The following is a 17023-nucleotide window of genomic DNA, read 5'->3' on the forward strand; positions in this document are numbered from 1 at the left end:
ACTTCTTGCAGGCTGTAACTCTCATAATACCATCACTGACTGTTTATGTAAGTACTGTGAAGAAATGTAACCCCGAATTCTCGGACTACACTAGATATAGTGCCACATTTTCCATTAGGGTGACTAGGCCCGTGTCTAGAGCATAACAGTTTAGAAGGGTGCAAAATTTAAAATTCATGTGAAAAAGTTATTTAAAAAAAAAAAAAAAAAAAAAGGAGCAAATAGAAAATTTTTACATTTGCTAGAAGCGCCGTGCACTTCGAATCTATGCAGTAATAAATACGTAATACCGTAACAAATCTAAAAATAATTCAGAACAGTTTCCCATTTGTTACTTTTTGTTAAGTAGTTGTAACTGTAACATCTAGAGATTGGTATTTAACTTAATAAATTGTTAATTGACTAATTAAGCATAATTTAGTTAAGTTTTATTTTTAATCTAGGGATGAAGGGGAGGAGAAACACGTAATTATTGGCAGAAGTACGTAGGGGCGCCGAGGTCCTAAATGCAGCATTGACTGGATATGGGTGGTCCCATGCCAAAACGGACTAACTACATTTTTGCTGAAATTGGGGTAGAGCTACATTTTGTGAACTGGGAGTTTTATCATGCCAGAATGAACGAAGTTTGATGAACTTTTGAGTTCTGGACACCAATATCACTCTATTTCAATTTCATCAAAAATGTAGTTAGTTCGTTTTGGCATGAGACCACCCATATGTATAACATGCTACACTTTGTGTACATGAATTGCACACGAAGCGTTAAAAGTATATCCTTGAATTCGGGATTCATTTTCTTCACAGTACTTACATAAACATTCAATGATGGTACTATTGGAGTTCCAGCCTGCAAGAGGTAATAAGTGGTTGCGAACATGACTCCCGAATGAGTCGAAATATTAACAGAGATTAAACTGGAAAGGGCCATCGGTGCGAAGGTAAGATTTCTTGTCTTGTTAATTTAGGATTCACCCCATAGCATCTATCAGCAAACATAAAGACATAATGTTTTTCAAACGTAGTGGGCGATTACTAATAGCATATGCACGAGTAATAGAGAAAATTCCAATCAATAAAGCGGAAAATTCATTATTTAAATGATTGAGATATGGCAAAAATATTCTTGCAGGTAATTTTAAAAATAATCTGTAGCTTTCGAGCAATGCAGAGGATTACTAAGCACAGATAGGTCCCAAGTAATTCCTTAGAATTTACCGCAACAAATTGGTGAATAGCTATTGTTGAAATGATTCTTGATAAATTAGGTCTCTCAAATTTTGATTAATAGAGTTTCAATCGCCGCATACTATTTGGTTTGAGTTTAGCGTCCTTTTCAGCAGTGAGACTATATGAGAGTAAACCTACTAGTTAACGTCGGGTCCGAACCACATGAGCTCCCGCCGGAATTCGAACCTGGGTCTCCCGCGTCAAAAGCGCTTGCGCTGTCTACATAGCCACGAAGAAGTTCTCCACATACTATTAAATGAATCGTTTTTCGACTTCCCTATTAGGGCTTCTTTGTAGAGATGCAAAAAAGCCGGCTTTTTGGGGTTGGAGATTGATTTTTATAAAAAGACACCTTTTTTAAATAAAAAAGATATGAAAATTTCCTTTTTTAACGTTTTATAACTTCCTTGTTCGAGTGCTAGTTTTGTTTTCCTGTAGGGATTCTACAATTTATAAGAAAGTTTACAACATCCAGTAATTGTAAGTCGTATTTTCATTCTGAGGCTGGCTGTCCTGATTAGTGTTCAAACTGACATTGCAATTGTTACCTGTAAGTGTAAGTTATGCAACGTACAATATCCCAATTGTATCTTGGGAACATGATGGCTCAGTGGTAAAGCGCTTACCTCTGGTACGTGGGGTCCCTGGTTCGATCCCCGACCAAGTAAGTTTGTGGTGGACAACACTGTGTCCATGGGTTTTCTCGGGGTACTCTCGTTTTTATCCATTTTCATTCCACCAATTTTTTCATCATTCACTTGTTTTGATCATTCGTCTCCCTTAGCCAAAAATGCATAATCGTGGACAATGTTGTCAACACTCAACGAGAAAAAGTGGCTAAAATCAACAGCTAAAAATGGCCTGAAATGGCTGGAAAACAGCTTTCGCGCTGAGACAAAGCTAAATAAATTCAGTTGCTATAATATAACAACCGGAACAAAATTAAAACAGAAGTTTCGTAATAGAAATAAATATTATCATTATTTATTTCTTCAGGTTGAGGAGTAGCTTCTTTTGCCTTGGTTGTTTGTACGGGCTGCTTTTGTTTCAACTAATAGCAAAACTGAGGTTGAAATTTTATACAGCAAATAACACTTTTCCACATGGTGCAAATCTCACTCTTAAAATTGAAGAAACCGTTTTTGTCTTCAACCTATTACTGAGTTTTTTTTTTGACTATATTCACATAATTGAATACACATTTCACTTCCTCGTTCGAATGTGGGAGAGTTAGTATGAAAGAAAGCCAACGAAGCTAATCCTGAAAATGGAATCTCCTCCAGCATCTGTATACTGATTTACTTCTTGAAAAATTCTTCAGTTGAAGACTTATGAATAGGGACATGAAGTTTTCCTTTTAACGATAACATCGAAAACGTGAAAAAGGCAAAGTAAAATATATAGATATACCTAAATATATGAGAGAAGGTTGTTTTTGAATCTCGAAATAACGTGAATTTGGTACTTATTTCAAAACAACACTGAAATGCACTGCATAAAGCGGTAGATTCGCGAAATCGTCACGTTGGCCGGTAATACTAATAAAATAACACAAGTTTCCTTTGCAAGAAAATTTGTTTCACAGAAGGCCATCAGTCCTGTTATTTTAGACCTGTTGGTAAGTGAAAGTTTACCCCTGAGATTTTGCTGTCTGTATTCTTGAAGCAATATCATTGCCAGGTCTTCCAATGTTGATTCTAAAAGATATTTTTCAGAATACAAGACCGTAGTTGCGGTAAGGAGGCAAAACCTTAAAGAAGAAAGTGTGGAAATACTGGCAATTTCGTCCTTTGAAAAATAAGAAACTATAAATTCACCATTAAGTGAAAATGTGTGTTGATAATGATAGGGATTGCGTTTTAAATAAGTATATTGTGAATTCTTTTTTTTTTTTTTTTTTTATGTGAAGAAAATGTTAAGAAACACTATGCTATGAATTGCGTTTTATAAAGGTAACCAAGAAAGTTCAGTCGCTTTTTGTGGAGGTCTGTGCTCAATTGACCCTCATACCATGAGTTGAATGCGAATGGAGATAAGGCGAATGTCAGTTGTTGGTGTGGGTATATCCAACATACTACCTAGTTGTGTGACAGTTCAGTTACATCGTGAACTTGCGTAAGAACAGAGTGAACATAGGATTTTCACAGAGCGTCATAAGGACGTGTATGCTGTACGAGTTCAAACAAGGATCAAACGCCGCTGCAGCGGGGCGGAAGAGATGCCAGGCCTTTGTTGAGGGTGTCGTGACTACGGGGACAGTGCAGCGGTGGTTTAACAACTTTAAGGACGGTAACGAAACACTCAAGACGCACCACGTGCTGGAAGACCAACACATGTACAAAATGATCTTCAAGCAGCAATTGAGGCGAACAGTGGGCAGACATGGGAGGAATTGGGACTATAATTCAGTGTGAGTGGAGAAACCATTCGGCAGCACCTCCATCAATTTGGGAAGCACTACAAGTTGGGTCGAAGGGTCCTACATGATTTGACTCCGGGCCAGAAGGCAACACGAGTAGACATCTGTGTTTTTTTTTTTTTTTTTCTGTCTCGTCTGAGGAAGGAGCCATTTCTGGACAGGGTGTTGACAGGTGATGAGAAGTGGGTCCTGTACGAAGCTCCACGGAGCCGTCATCATTGGTTAGCATCCCATCAACCGGTTGCACAACATGCGAAACCAGCAGTACACCAGAAGTCCTTCTGCGTGTTTGGTGGACTGCTCGCGCCATCGTGCATCGGGAACTGCTTCCGGCTGGTCAGAGCAGAACATCAATGCAAGTGTCTACTGTCAGCAGTTGAGCCGTGTTCAAGAAAAACTCAAAACTCTGGAGCCAGCACTTCTGAATCACAAAGGGGTCTTCCTGTTACTGGACAACGCTAAGCCCCACGTGGCTATGATAACCTGGGACACCATTCTATGCCTTGGATGGGAAACACTATTGCACCCGCCATATTCCCAGACATTGCACCGTCCGCTTATCACCTGTTCCATTCCTTGGAAATCACCTTAGAGGACGCCAGTTCTCTCCCTAGTAGAGGTGCAAAATGCACTTGATACCTTCTTCGCTTTACGACCCACCAAGTTCTACCGCGATGGAATCCATGGCCTTCCAGAACGTTAACAGAAGGTCGTTGATGCTGGTGAGGACTATTTTTGATCTTCCAGATACGTCTTAGACTGTGACGTATCGTTGTTCGAAGATTGTAGGTATAAGAGCGATAGAACTTTATTGGTTACCTTTATAGATAAGTGTATTGTAAATTGAATTTTTTTAAGTGAAGGAAATGTTAAGAAACATTGCAGTGTGGTTTTTAGTCACATTGCAGTGTGGTTTTTCAAATCATACCTTAAATAAATCCAAGTTTAGGAGGAATATCGAGCCATTTTTCTCAGGTAGTAAGTCCAAAAATATAATTTATTCTTTTAAATTTAAGATGTCAAAATTTAAAACTATTCGTTTAAGCACTTTCTCTATGTTTACAATATACTTGCTTTTCAAAACCATTGCAAAATAAAGCAAATGACCCCTATTTGCTTGTATTAAATCGCGAAAAGTAACACCGATTTCAGGGATAAAATAAAACGAAAACTTCCCGTCCCTGCTTATGAATTTATGTTCGCCACTGATTTTCAATTTTATCGATATTATCTTCGAATTCCGCCTCCGCCAAGTGAACTTTGTGGTAGACAATCACCGTGAGCGTGGGTTTTCTCGGGGTTTTCCCGTTTCCTCCCACTTTCTTCATTCCACCATTTCATTCATTACTCATCATCACCGTCTCCTTTAGCCTAACCGGCATAACCGTGGGACGTAAAACTCAAAGATTTCATTTCATTTTTTATCTTCGAATTCCAAAGCGAAAGCTAAAGCTAAGTCAGTAAAAGACTATTTCACTGGTTTGAAATTCTCTGACACTGAAAAGCGTAATTTTTTAAGGATGTCTATATATAATCAGGAAGTCTATTCTGAATTTCTTTAAAGAGTATTTACTCAAACTTACACTTGTTTCCCGAAGATTTTTGTCAATGTCTACTAGTACCTTACAGGTTTTGAACGCATTGTCCACTGTGTAACTAAGATAAGGAGAGGGATCAATATGACTATCATTGCTACCTTTTAAGGGGTCAATTCCAGCAGTGGTGTTTGGAATGCCGCCACGTAGAGAACGAATCAAACTTCAGAAAAGAACAAAATGACACACAGAATATATCAAAGTGGCGTAATTCAGAAAAGGGCTAGAAATGGCTAAACGCAAAAAGCATATGGCTAGAAAAGCTACTAGTGGATTTTTTTAAAAAATGTGTGGCAAGCCAGGTCCTCAAATTGGTCAGATTTAGCCACAAAGTGTCTAAATTGGCAACCCTAATCGAAGGACGTTAAACTGAAATATTTCATTTCGCTTACTTTGCTTGCCTAAACATTTTATCAAGTCCTGAAAATTATACATCCTAATATGTTGCCTAAATTTAATCTCGTAGGCAAGGAAAACTACCATAAACCAAGAAGCAAATACAAAACCATCTTTTTTTGGTATAAAAACTTTTTTACATGTGGTTCTCCGTTCTAGAAGCATTTTATCGGAAGCTTCAGAAAGTTCTGTTTATCAAATTAAAGCTTCAAATGGCTATTTTGGGTATGTTATTAGTTTAAAATCATTATTTCCGGAATTCCGTCTTCCTTTACTATTATATCGTCTCAAGATTTCGAAAGCATTATGGAAAGCGTTTTAAGCGTCCCCATCTCCTCGATTTTAGCAGCCTCAATAGATGTTATATATAGTTACAATGAAGTTTTAATTTATTCAGAAATTTTAAACAATAATTTTGTTCTGCAAAATCTATTACACTTTCAGAACACTTATTACTTTTAAATATTGCGGTAATATAGTGGCGAGATTTATTGAGAGGATGAGTGTTACCACCTGTCATTAACTTAATAAATTATTGGATGGTATTCAAAACAAAAGACAAGTGTTACTATTTTCCCCTTTGCCAAAATGCAATGTTTTATTTACAGGTAATTACAGAAATGAATCTAATGATTACATATAAAAAGAGATAGCCATTAATTCTTAGGCTTAACTTTATCGCAGGAAACCAAAATAACAGCGTTTTGTAAAAGAAAAATACAACTTACATTAAGCAGGATTTGAGTCCAGTTCTCCGTCGTCCACCCATTCTTCGAGTTACGATTATTGGGAGTTTTTGTTCTGAGTTCTAATGTGAACCTTCCTCCACTGTCCTCTCGTGTACCTTTTATATTAGAAAAATTGCATCAGTCTGGACCCTGAGATCCACTATAATTACTTTGTTTTTTCTCCTAATGATTTTAAATGACACGAGAGGATACGTGACCGCCTGAGACTAATTGGTTTAACATTTCTTTTGTTACATTTAGATTCCCATCACCTAATATTCACAAAAAATAACAATACAAAAATAATATTTTTAATTTCAGTTTTTTTTTAACACTAGGGAAAAATTCTTCATGTATTTTATAAAATATATACAAGTATATATATATTTTTTTAACTCTGTTCTTAGATTTTCAACTCTGTTCTTAGATTTTCACTACAGTCCCCCACTTATTGGGAACTGTTCATAAACAGCACCGTAGTGTGTGTCAATCTCCCCTTTTTTTAAACTCTGTTCTTAGATTTTCATTACATTAGTACACTATTAAAATTTTTACTAAAACATTTTTGACGTGAACTTTAATTTAATAATACTATAAACAGTTAGCTGGAACTAGAAAACCCACTGCATGCACCGATTTGCACTTTTCTTTCCTATCGATTGATCGATTTTGCTGTTGTTCTTAAATTTTTTCAGGATTTTCTCTTCAAATGCATTAATTAATTGTTTTTTGATATTAAAATGGGAACACAAAGGTGGAATGTACTGTTCTCTCTCTCTCTATCTATCTCTCTCTCCACTGACGTAAGACTGAAATATTTAAAAGAGCCCAAAATTTCTAGGTAGTAGAATAGCCACGATTTTTTTTCTTTTTGTTAAAAAAAAAAATCTATTTGGTCTAGGAATTAATTCGTGCGGTTGGTAAGCACACATTGAAGCTGTAGTACAAACACAAAATACATAAATACCTTAAGAAAAATATTGTCCATCGCTAGCCACCACTTTCGCCCATCTGTCAGGCAATGTACGGATTCCGTGGCGAAAGAAGTCCTCATCCTTGGAAGCGATCCAGTCAGAGACCCATGTTTCGATATCTTCTGAAGAAGTAAACCGCTGTCCAATCAAATCGTTGTTCATGCAATCGAACAAGTAGTAGTCCGAAGGAGCAACGCCTGGTGAATACGGCGGGTGGGGTAAAACTTCCCATCTGACATTTTCTAAATAGGTTTTGACCGGTTTTGCGACATGTGGGCGAGCGTTATCATGTTGAACAATAAGTTTATCATGTCTGTTCTCCCATTCTGGTCGTGTTCTGGCCAGAGCTTGCTTCAAACGCATTAATTGTCGTCGATAACGTTCTGCATTCATAGTTTCACCCGGTTGCAGCAGCTCATAGTACACCACACCTTTCATATCCCACCATATGCACAGCATAACCTTTGCACAGTGAATATCTCGTTTTGGTTGTGATGGACCTGGTTCACCTGGTTTCACCCAGGCCTTTTTTCGTTTAGGGTTCTCGTAATGGATCCACTTCTCATCACCCGTAATAATTCGATGCAGAAACCCCTTTCTGCTCTGTCGTTGAAGCAGCAATTCGCAAATGGTTTTTCGTCTTTCAACGTCTCTGTCTTTCAATTCATGTGGAACCCAATGTGACATCTTTTGAATCATTCCCATGGCTTTCAAGCGTTTGGAGACTGTTGTTTGATCAACGTCTAATGCTGCTGCAAGTTGTTCCTGCGTTTGACACGAATCCTGCTCGAGCAATGCTGTCAATTCTTCGTCTTGAAATTTTTTTGGCTGTCCAGCTCGCTCTTGGTCTGCCAAGCCGAAATCACCACTTCTAAACCGTGCAAACCACTTCTGACACGTTCGCTGAGCTAGAGCATGGTCACCATACACTTCCACCAAAATACGATGACTTTCAGTCGCACTTTTCTGCATGTTAAAGTAATGCAGCAGGACACCCCGCAAAAACACTTTATCAGGCACAAATTGCGCCATGTTCACTTAACTACAAACTGGTGTTGTTGACGCTTTAATCCACTGCCCTATACTACGAACGATACGCGATGACAGGGGTTTGCAACACATGTGTGGATACACGGAACTGTGGGACGCTCCGTTCGTTGCGCCATCTCTTGTCCACCCGCACGAATTAATTCCTAGACCAAATACTTATTTGCCACTACATTTTGTTCCCATTATATAAGATACGAGTTAATAATAATCCGATAAGATTTTTTTTAAAATCCACTTTAATGGAGTTTTAATTTGTATTGTAATGAAAACTGTTTAACTTGGCTATTCGTGCTTCATCAAAAAAGTGAGTAGCAATGTATATAGCTTTATCTAGATTGTTCCATATATCGAGTCAACTTGAACAAGTGAATAACTTTCATTGTAATTTCCGTATCCATTGCAGATGTTTTCGGCTGCTATGCTAGATAAAATACTTGTCTGTAGTGTGGTCAAAATAAAGTTAATTCTGTCAAGTCTTTGTGGAGTAGTATCAGGTAACTTTGATCCCTTATGGTACAAGTATAGGAATTGTAAAAAGAAATAAATTTCTTGTTTTTGAATTCCTGTAGTTCATTTATTATCTCCAAGTCCAAGGATACTTCGTTAATTTAAAATGTAACATCATTGAGCTTTTATTTTCTTGTGAGTTAGCAAGCGTAACCGTAGATCACTCAATAGAAATATTAGAAACTTCTTGTTTAAGTTGCCCTTTTGCACTTTTATCAATATAATTCCTGTCAAGATTCTGTCTATATATATGTTCATTCTGTGCGACAAATTCATTCTCTTCGAAAGTCAAATTGTGACCAGTGTTATTTATTCATTTTTTGCTATATAATCGTATTTTCGTGCCATAACATGCTTGTGTATATTCTCATCTACAGTCCTTTCTGTATCCTATGTAGCATTAACACATTCACAATATACTTTTATACGTTCCTGGTAATTTTAATTCCAGTTTCTCTTTGACATGGTAATTTTCTTCAGTTTTAAAGAACAAATACACTTGTCGCACCGTATTTTATTTGTAATTTCCTCTCGACATTTCACGAGCTTCTACCATGCTACCTCGTCCGTGTGCTCCTTTCGGTGATATCATCATGTACCGATGTCCATTTTATTCATCTTGCTATGTGTGAACTGACTTTCAGAAAATTGCACTGATTTTCCCTGCCGTGTGTTCAGTTGACCTACATTCAAACACACAAACTATTCGCCGTTGGTTTGTTTTTTTCGGTAATACATCATTGTAAAATGAGCCCCGTGGGCAGTGATTAACATTATGTTTGGGTGAGTTCCTCATGAACACCATGTAAGAGTTATTGTGCCATTGCAGACGAATCAGGCACATAATTCATATCATTGTCATTCGATGGTTATGGTGCGAAATCGGTAAGGTGCAAAACTTGGACACATGGTGCCACATGAGTTGACACTGGCCAACAAGATGTGTACAGTTCTTTGAATATAAGGAATAACCGGGAAAGATTCTTGTCTCGGATTGTCACTTTTGATGAAAAATGGATCTGCTACCACGATTGTAAATGGTCAGAACTGTGGTTGGATCTTGATCAAAGTCCAGGATGGTTTCTAAAAACTGTAGATGTTGTCGCTGTATGTGATCTATGGTGGGGTTGGTCCATCTTATCTTTCTTTGTCCAGAGTTCCCTCGTGACTATGTAGATAGAAGACGTGGGAGACCCGGGTTCGATTTCCGGTAAGAGCTGATGTGGATTCTACGTTTAAAATGTAGTTCCACGTCTCATATAGGTTCACTGCTGAAAGGGACGCTAAACTCAAATCAAATCAGTCAAAATCTTTCTCCATCTAGGCGAAACCATCACTGCTGACCGTTATAGTGCTGTACTCCACACCGCAACTCCGCCCACAAGCATCTAAAAATGTTCAGAGATCGATGTTGTGTTGCACAACAATACAAACTCAAATATCGCTCGAAGGACGTTACAGAATCTCCAAGAGTAGAGTATTGAAACCCTTTCTCTTCCACTGTATTCTTCTTACATCTCTCCCACTGACTACCATCTCTTCCAGCATCTCGAGCATTTCTTCATAGGGAAGACCTTCCTTGATGATCGAGAGGTGCAACGTGCGGTTGATGACTTATTTCCATCGTAGACTTCAGACCCCTTTCACTACGGAATCCAATCGCTGGCTGAGCAATGCCAAAAGTGTGTGGTTGGGGACGGCGACTATTTCTCGGTCTTTTGTCCTTTGGAAATGACGCACTTGGAACAGACATTTCATTCGCATTGATCTAATAAATCCACCTCTCAGATTCTTAAACCTATTTTACATTTGGGAAACATTACTTTTTGGATGAGCACCCACTGGGAGAAATCCGATGTCTTGGCACTGCGGCGTTCATCAAGCATTGTGAAGACAGTTGAGGAACTGTCTGAAAGAGGTAGTGAACTTCGGTGATAAAAACTAGAAACAATAATTTGTAATGTGCCATTACAAACAAGGTAATGAAATTTTTGTTTGGAGGGACCTAATATTTTTTGAACGTACTGTGTACTGTAGATTTTTCAATATATCATTTTCGGTCCATGTAGTAAATTCGCTTGTTCTTCACTCAAACCAAAATCAATGTGGGAGCTTTGGAAGAATTATATTTCGGTGAATAATTTCTTTATTTATACATTACTTCAATATAAACTCGGTATATGAGCATTTCAAATGGATGATTATTTAAATTATACATCTTAATGCGATTCAAAAATATAGGTCAGCAATTAGACATAAATTTCTGAAATTATCCACCAATCTGATGTTTGTCAGAATAATTTAGACCACCTTCGTCCCTCTGAATGCCCATATCCTCCCAAGATCCGGTTTCATCCAGTTTTTACTATTTTCTATTCGTTTTATATTTTCCGTTGCCAAAATTCTTTGTTTTGATTGGACTTTTTTCTGACGCCTTAGTATTATGGCGCGTCTCCATGTCATTCTACTTGGGACTTCGAACAAGACCACGTCTCCTTCCGTTCTAGAAACATTTGGATTTTGGGATAGAAAAGCAGTAAAATCCAGGTAAAATTAGTTTCAGTTAAGAAATAAACCTTCCAGGAAGCAGTTGATTGTCTCAAAGTATTGAAATATCATTCTAAACCAGTCAGAAAATTGGTGAAATATGGAATTAAACTCAGCAAACGCCATGTTGATAAACATTGATAGTTGTGGACAGGACTAGCATCAAAGTGAATTGGTTTTGCGGTTGTGTGATATTTCAAACTAAGTTTTTGGAGATTAGTGTTTTCCCCTAAGAATTCCCTTCACTCTCCAAAAGTTCAGTTTAGGGTTACAGTAGCCTGTCCATCTATATATATATATATATTGTATGTAGTAGATGTAATTTTTTAAAATTAACATGACGGTATGTGTAGGTTCCTTGGTAGTTGAATTAATTACCATTATGTCAATGTAAGTTAGCACAGGGACTCTCACTTATTCCTGAGTTGTTCACAAGTTCCAACGATAATGAGCTAAGTCAATAATTCATAGGGGTTTTCCCTTCAGGAAAGGGACCTTTTTCATTAATAGTTTCAATACGTCTCTCCCGGGGCATTAATATAATTCTGTAATTGACAAACCATGATTTAGTTGATAGAAGAGCCACCTGACTCTGACCCTCTCCCCCCCCTTTCTTAGTTCCCGAGCCGGTTTAGAATGGTGAAATCAGTGATTTGTTCAGTATGCATATAGTGAATTTGTTTGATAATATGGATTAATATGTTTAGTGATATGTGTTAGCATGTGTAGCTTTCTTAGTTGATGTTTGATATGTGTATTTTAGTATGTGTTTGGTAGTCGTGATGTGCATGTGCATGTAAACGTAATTTATTTACGGACAGTGTAATGTTGCTCATCGATTATTCATCTCCTTTGGTCCGTTGTAATAAGTACATTGGTTCATAATGAAAATTCATAGTAATTCCGTACCGTAACTACATATTACATTGCTTATGGCTAACGATAACAGAGTACAAAGATTATTTAATAGTGCCAAGTTTGTTTTTCGTACTACTAATGCATCTCGTGTCGGGCTTAGAACTATTCGCCGCTAGGTTTTTGTTACTTCGAGACTTAACGATCTGATCAACGTGAAAATTACCCTTCTTTTGTAATTATTCATGTCTAAATATTAGTTTTGGTCCATATGAATAGGTATTTAGACGAACTACATTATAAATTAACTTTCCTGGAAAGCACAATCATTTATGTAGTCCAGTAATCGAATTATTAATAATAGTAATTTTTGCGCTTTTCCTTAAACTGAAGTTCGTCTATATGGCATTATTTTGTTGTCAGGCTGCGGTTTCAAATTTTCTCTTCGTCTCTTCGTTGCTCTCTGTGAACGATCGCATTGTTGTCACTTTCAAAATATAATTGCCTTGAGTTAAGAGGATAGTCAATGATATTGAATTCTCATTGCATATAATAAAATTTATATGAAGCCGTAAAGTGAAATATACTGTAGTCTGTATTGAAAGAATCTAGTATCAGTTCATACTAATTCGCACGATTGATTAGTGTACTTAAGTATTGTGTTAATATTAATATATATAATGAGACTGCTTCGAACAGTCTTGGGCGTAATTGTAGAGTATAGGGTGTCTAAAAATAAATTGACGTTATAGAAAAATAAGTATATAAACTAGTAATAAGAATAGTAATGGTATATATATATATATATATATATATATATATATATATATATATATATATATATATATATTGTAGTGAGTGTGAATAAATAATAGGACACCCGTGCATATATGTGCCCAGTTGTAATTTTTGCCACAAGGTAATGATTATATATATATATATATAATACATTAGTACATTAATCATTACGTCAGAATATTGTGTTAGGAGAGTGTGTGTGTCGTGTAAAAATGATGGATTGTATTTTCACTTTGTGGCTTGACATTTAATAGTAAACGTACATACTAACTGATCATCCTGCCTGACGATGTGAATAGTGGTCATGTAGCGAATGATTCCGGATATTTTCTAATTAATTACAGAACATAATAGCTGTTTGCAGAATTCGTACAGTTTAAATATACGCGCTCAGTTTATATTTGCGATACTGCTCTGCAACTTTGATTTTCTTTCCACGTCACCTGATTAAGCTAAGGTCACTACTGTTCACAGAGGTGACGGAGTGGATAGGGTTGAATAATATAGAAAATTTATTACAGTAGAATCTCGTTATCAGGGCGTCCAAAATCCCCAATGTCCATGAATTTTCATTTCTTTTTCTTCTAGTAGATATAGTGTTTCGAAATTAGTTGACGCCTCAAGGTTAGCGCCCTTGCGGACTGGTAGCGACTAGTAAGAATTTGGCAAACAACTTACTAATACAAGATTTATTTTAGTTAATATTGTATTCAATTTTGGCAAGTCCCTGTTAGGATTTCTTGTTTTATTGACCTTAGTCTAGTTTTTCCATACTCTACTCGGAACTCTTCTTAGTTTCTGAGGGGTCGGATAATTTTTTTTATTTAGAAATTCTAAATTAGAGACCGCACCAACCTTCCGGCTGGACCGGCCGTAATCTGAGTAAATTGGTACCGGAAACTGTTAATAGTCAATCATTCCACTAGGCTTATTCCTTGTGAGATGGTTGCCTAGAAGGGACGGACTCGTACTTTAGACACTCAGAGACCCCGTTGGACCACGCATTTTAGTAGGCCACCTTTTTCGGCATATGAAAGTATATTTGGCTGTGGATTGTCGTATGTCTAAATTCGACCACTTACCTTTGTAGTTTTAGTGTCCTCTATTTTCTTTTCTTTCTCTTTATCTATTTCACTGTTCTCTTTTTCAAGAGTTTTTTTTTTATTTTTCAACCTTCCCCCCAGTTTTGAACTTGACAAATAGCAACTGTTTAATATATATCTTTGGAACCTGAATTACCAACTGAGATGTCGCGAGACACGATTCGTGGAGGTATTCGAACCGTTTTTCATGACTTTTTGACCCACTGCGATAAGGAGCGATGGTTCAGCATACGATTAAATTTTGTTTTCGTTCCTTTTATCATTATCCGTTTGGAATTCTCTGTTGGACTATCAGTTATTTCTACTTTCGTTTCCATTGGTAACCATAAATGAAGGATAAGGGGAAAAAAACAAGAAATATCCATGTGTGTGCTTTATCGGTTGCTTTGTGCTATCTGTTACTGACTCTTAGTGCTATTTGACAGTATATGCCATGCATGCGTAGATGTCGAAATGTCCATGTAAAAAGGTGCTAAAGATTTGACTACCCTATTCTTTTTTACGCGGTTTAAAATACAAAAACGCCGTTTTCTCGAAAATGCAGTTTTGTGACATTCCTCCTTTTTTCCCCTTACCCTTCAAATGTGAATGTGGTCTTAGTTGTTTGGGCCCAAAAGTGATATTAACATTTTAGAGTCATATATTTATACGTATTCTGTGTTTACGTGCCTGCCTCGCACATTAAATGTCCACTATTTTAGACAGAATGGTTGAGGATATGAAGTGTGTCATTATGTGCGGTCAATTGGTTGAGTTTGTGATATGGTCGGATTTTCTTATGTGAAGTGTTGCAACCTAAAAAATTTAATTGTCGGGGTTATTGATTTAAAGATTAAATGATGATTTAGTATATGTATGTTGAGATATGAATGCGAATTGAATATAAGTATGATAAAGTAAAATGTATAATGTTTAATAGAATAGCTAAATATGTGTAAAGGGTCTTGGCACCTTACCCCGAACGGTTGTTGGTTGCTATAATTTCAAAATATCCGACGAATATAAAATATAAGTTCAGAATACCGCCGCATGTTAGATAATTTCCTTTAAGTATTGTGATATTATTAAGTGGTATATGTAACTATTAACATCTTCTGTCATTATCCTAACTGCATGTAGCATGGAATTAAGGCAGGTCATAGTAACCCCAATGTATTATTAGATCTATCCTTTTAGGGGTCGCGGTGGCTCAGTGGTAGAGCGTTCACCTCTGGTGCTTGGGGCCCCGGGTTCGATCCCAGCCCCGCCAAGTGAACTTTGTGATGGACAAACACCGTGTGCGTGGGTTTTCTCGGGGTTCTCCCGTTTCCTCCTACTTTCTTCATTCCACCATTTCATTCATTACTCATCATCACCGTCTCCTTTAGCCTAACCGGCATAACCGTGGGACGTAAAACTCAAAGATTTCATTTAGATCTACCCTCAAGTTCGTAAACCTGAAATCCTTCTGTGAAATTACATTTCAATTCCATCCCTCATATGCGAATCCTCAAACCTGAACATTGTTTCCACTTCAGTAATCGTGCTCTCGATACGAAAGAAAAATCTCTTTGGACCTGGAAAATTCTCCTTTCCTTATACATTGTGTGAATATAACGACAAATGTATACACCTAATGATACAAGGTGATAGTGATTTAAAGATAGTCAGTGACTGGAATAATAAATAGAACGACCAGATAAGTGACGTAGTCACCGTGATATTAGTGACGAAACTTTGTTCTCTTAACCTAGGAAATGGAAAATTGATAGACAAATATGTCTATAGACTTAATATGTGTCGTTTAAAATTCATAAACATGATCTCATGTGTGTGCATTTAAATAAAATAAAGGTAAAACATGGACGCCAAAAAGGTGCTTCGATAATACGTGTGACTTCACATATCTGAAAGTACGAGCGAGAACTCGTTGAATTTTTTTTTTCTTTCTCTTAGGTTTTTTTTTTTTTTTTTTATGAGATACAGACTCATTTTAACCAACATTTTGAGTGTTTATGTAATATTGTAGAAAGATTTACATCTTATTTTATCAACATTTAAATATTTTTTCTTAGCCTATTTGTTATAACGAATATATGTATCTACATAGCTGTAATTCAATATTATATGTGGAATGATACATTTATATGTATACTCATTTGCATGTTCACAACATTTTGCGTTTAATTTTTTTTAATAGATGTAATAAATGTCCGCAAATTGTAGTTAGATTATGGTTTCTTTAAAACTAATTCACCTATAACAATACATTGTTCTGTATATGTGTGCTTGAATGAGTGAAAATTTAGTCTTAAGTGGTAGCATTTAATATTGATTTATGACGATAGTGTTTATAATAAGTGTGTAATAGCATGTTATAAGTATTGGTGAATGACGGGGGTCATGAAAGATAACTAATTCTAAATTAGTTTAAATCGGCTCTGGGAGGAAAGCCAAAATAACAGGATGAGCCTGAATAACGACAGTCTTTTCAGAAATCTCAAAACTTCTATTTGTGAAAAATAAGTACATCACTGTAATTTTTTTCTTTCCCTTGGCTACTTCAAATGTGTGTTTGATCTCTACCATGGATGTTTAGATATTGGATAAAGGCTATTTAACGTTTGGAAATAACAGGCAAACAATTAAATTAAAACTTCTCGTCGCCTGGGCTGGGTTAGGGCAACTCCCACTCCCACTTGTGCAGTTGCTTGGATCCAAGTCGGGGTAGTATGAGGGAACATCTGTCTCTTCAGGATCATTTCAGAAACGATCTTCAAGTAATAACATTCGAGTATGAATTACCTGTTTAATAACTATTCAAGTTCCTTTACCATATTTC

General features: G+C 36.6%; 1 protein-coding gene across 2 annotated transcripts in view; it reads left to right on the plus strand.

Moving 5' to 3' along the window:
• Positions 1-17023, plus strand: part of Vps13 (vacuolar protein sorting 13C) — a 426449-nt gene that overhangs the window by 331937 nt on the left and 77489 nt on the right. The gene's annotated exons all lie outside the window — the stretch shown is intronic.

This window comes from Thermobia domestica, chromosome 2 (assembly GCF_964235325.1).
Source record: "Thermobia domestica chromosome 2, izTheDome1.hap1.1, whole genome shotgun sequence".
Taxonomy (NCBI): Eukaryota; Metazoa; Arthropoda; class Insecta; order Zygentoma; family Lepismatidae; genus Thermobia; species Thermobia domestica.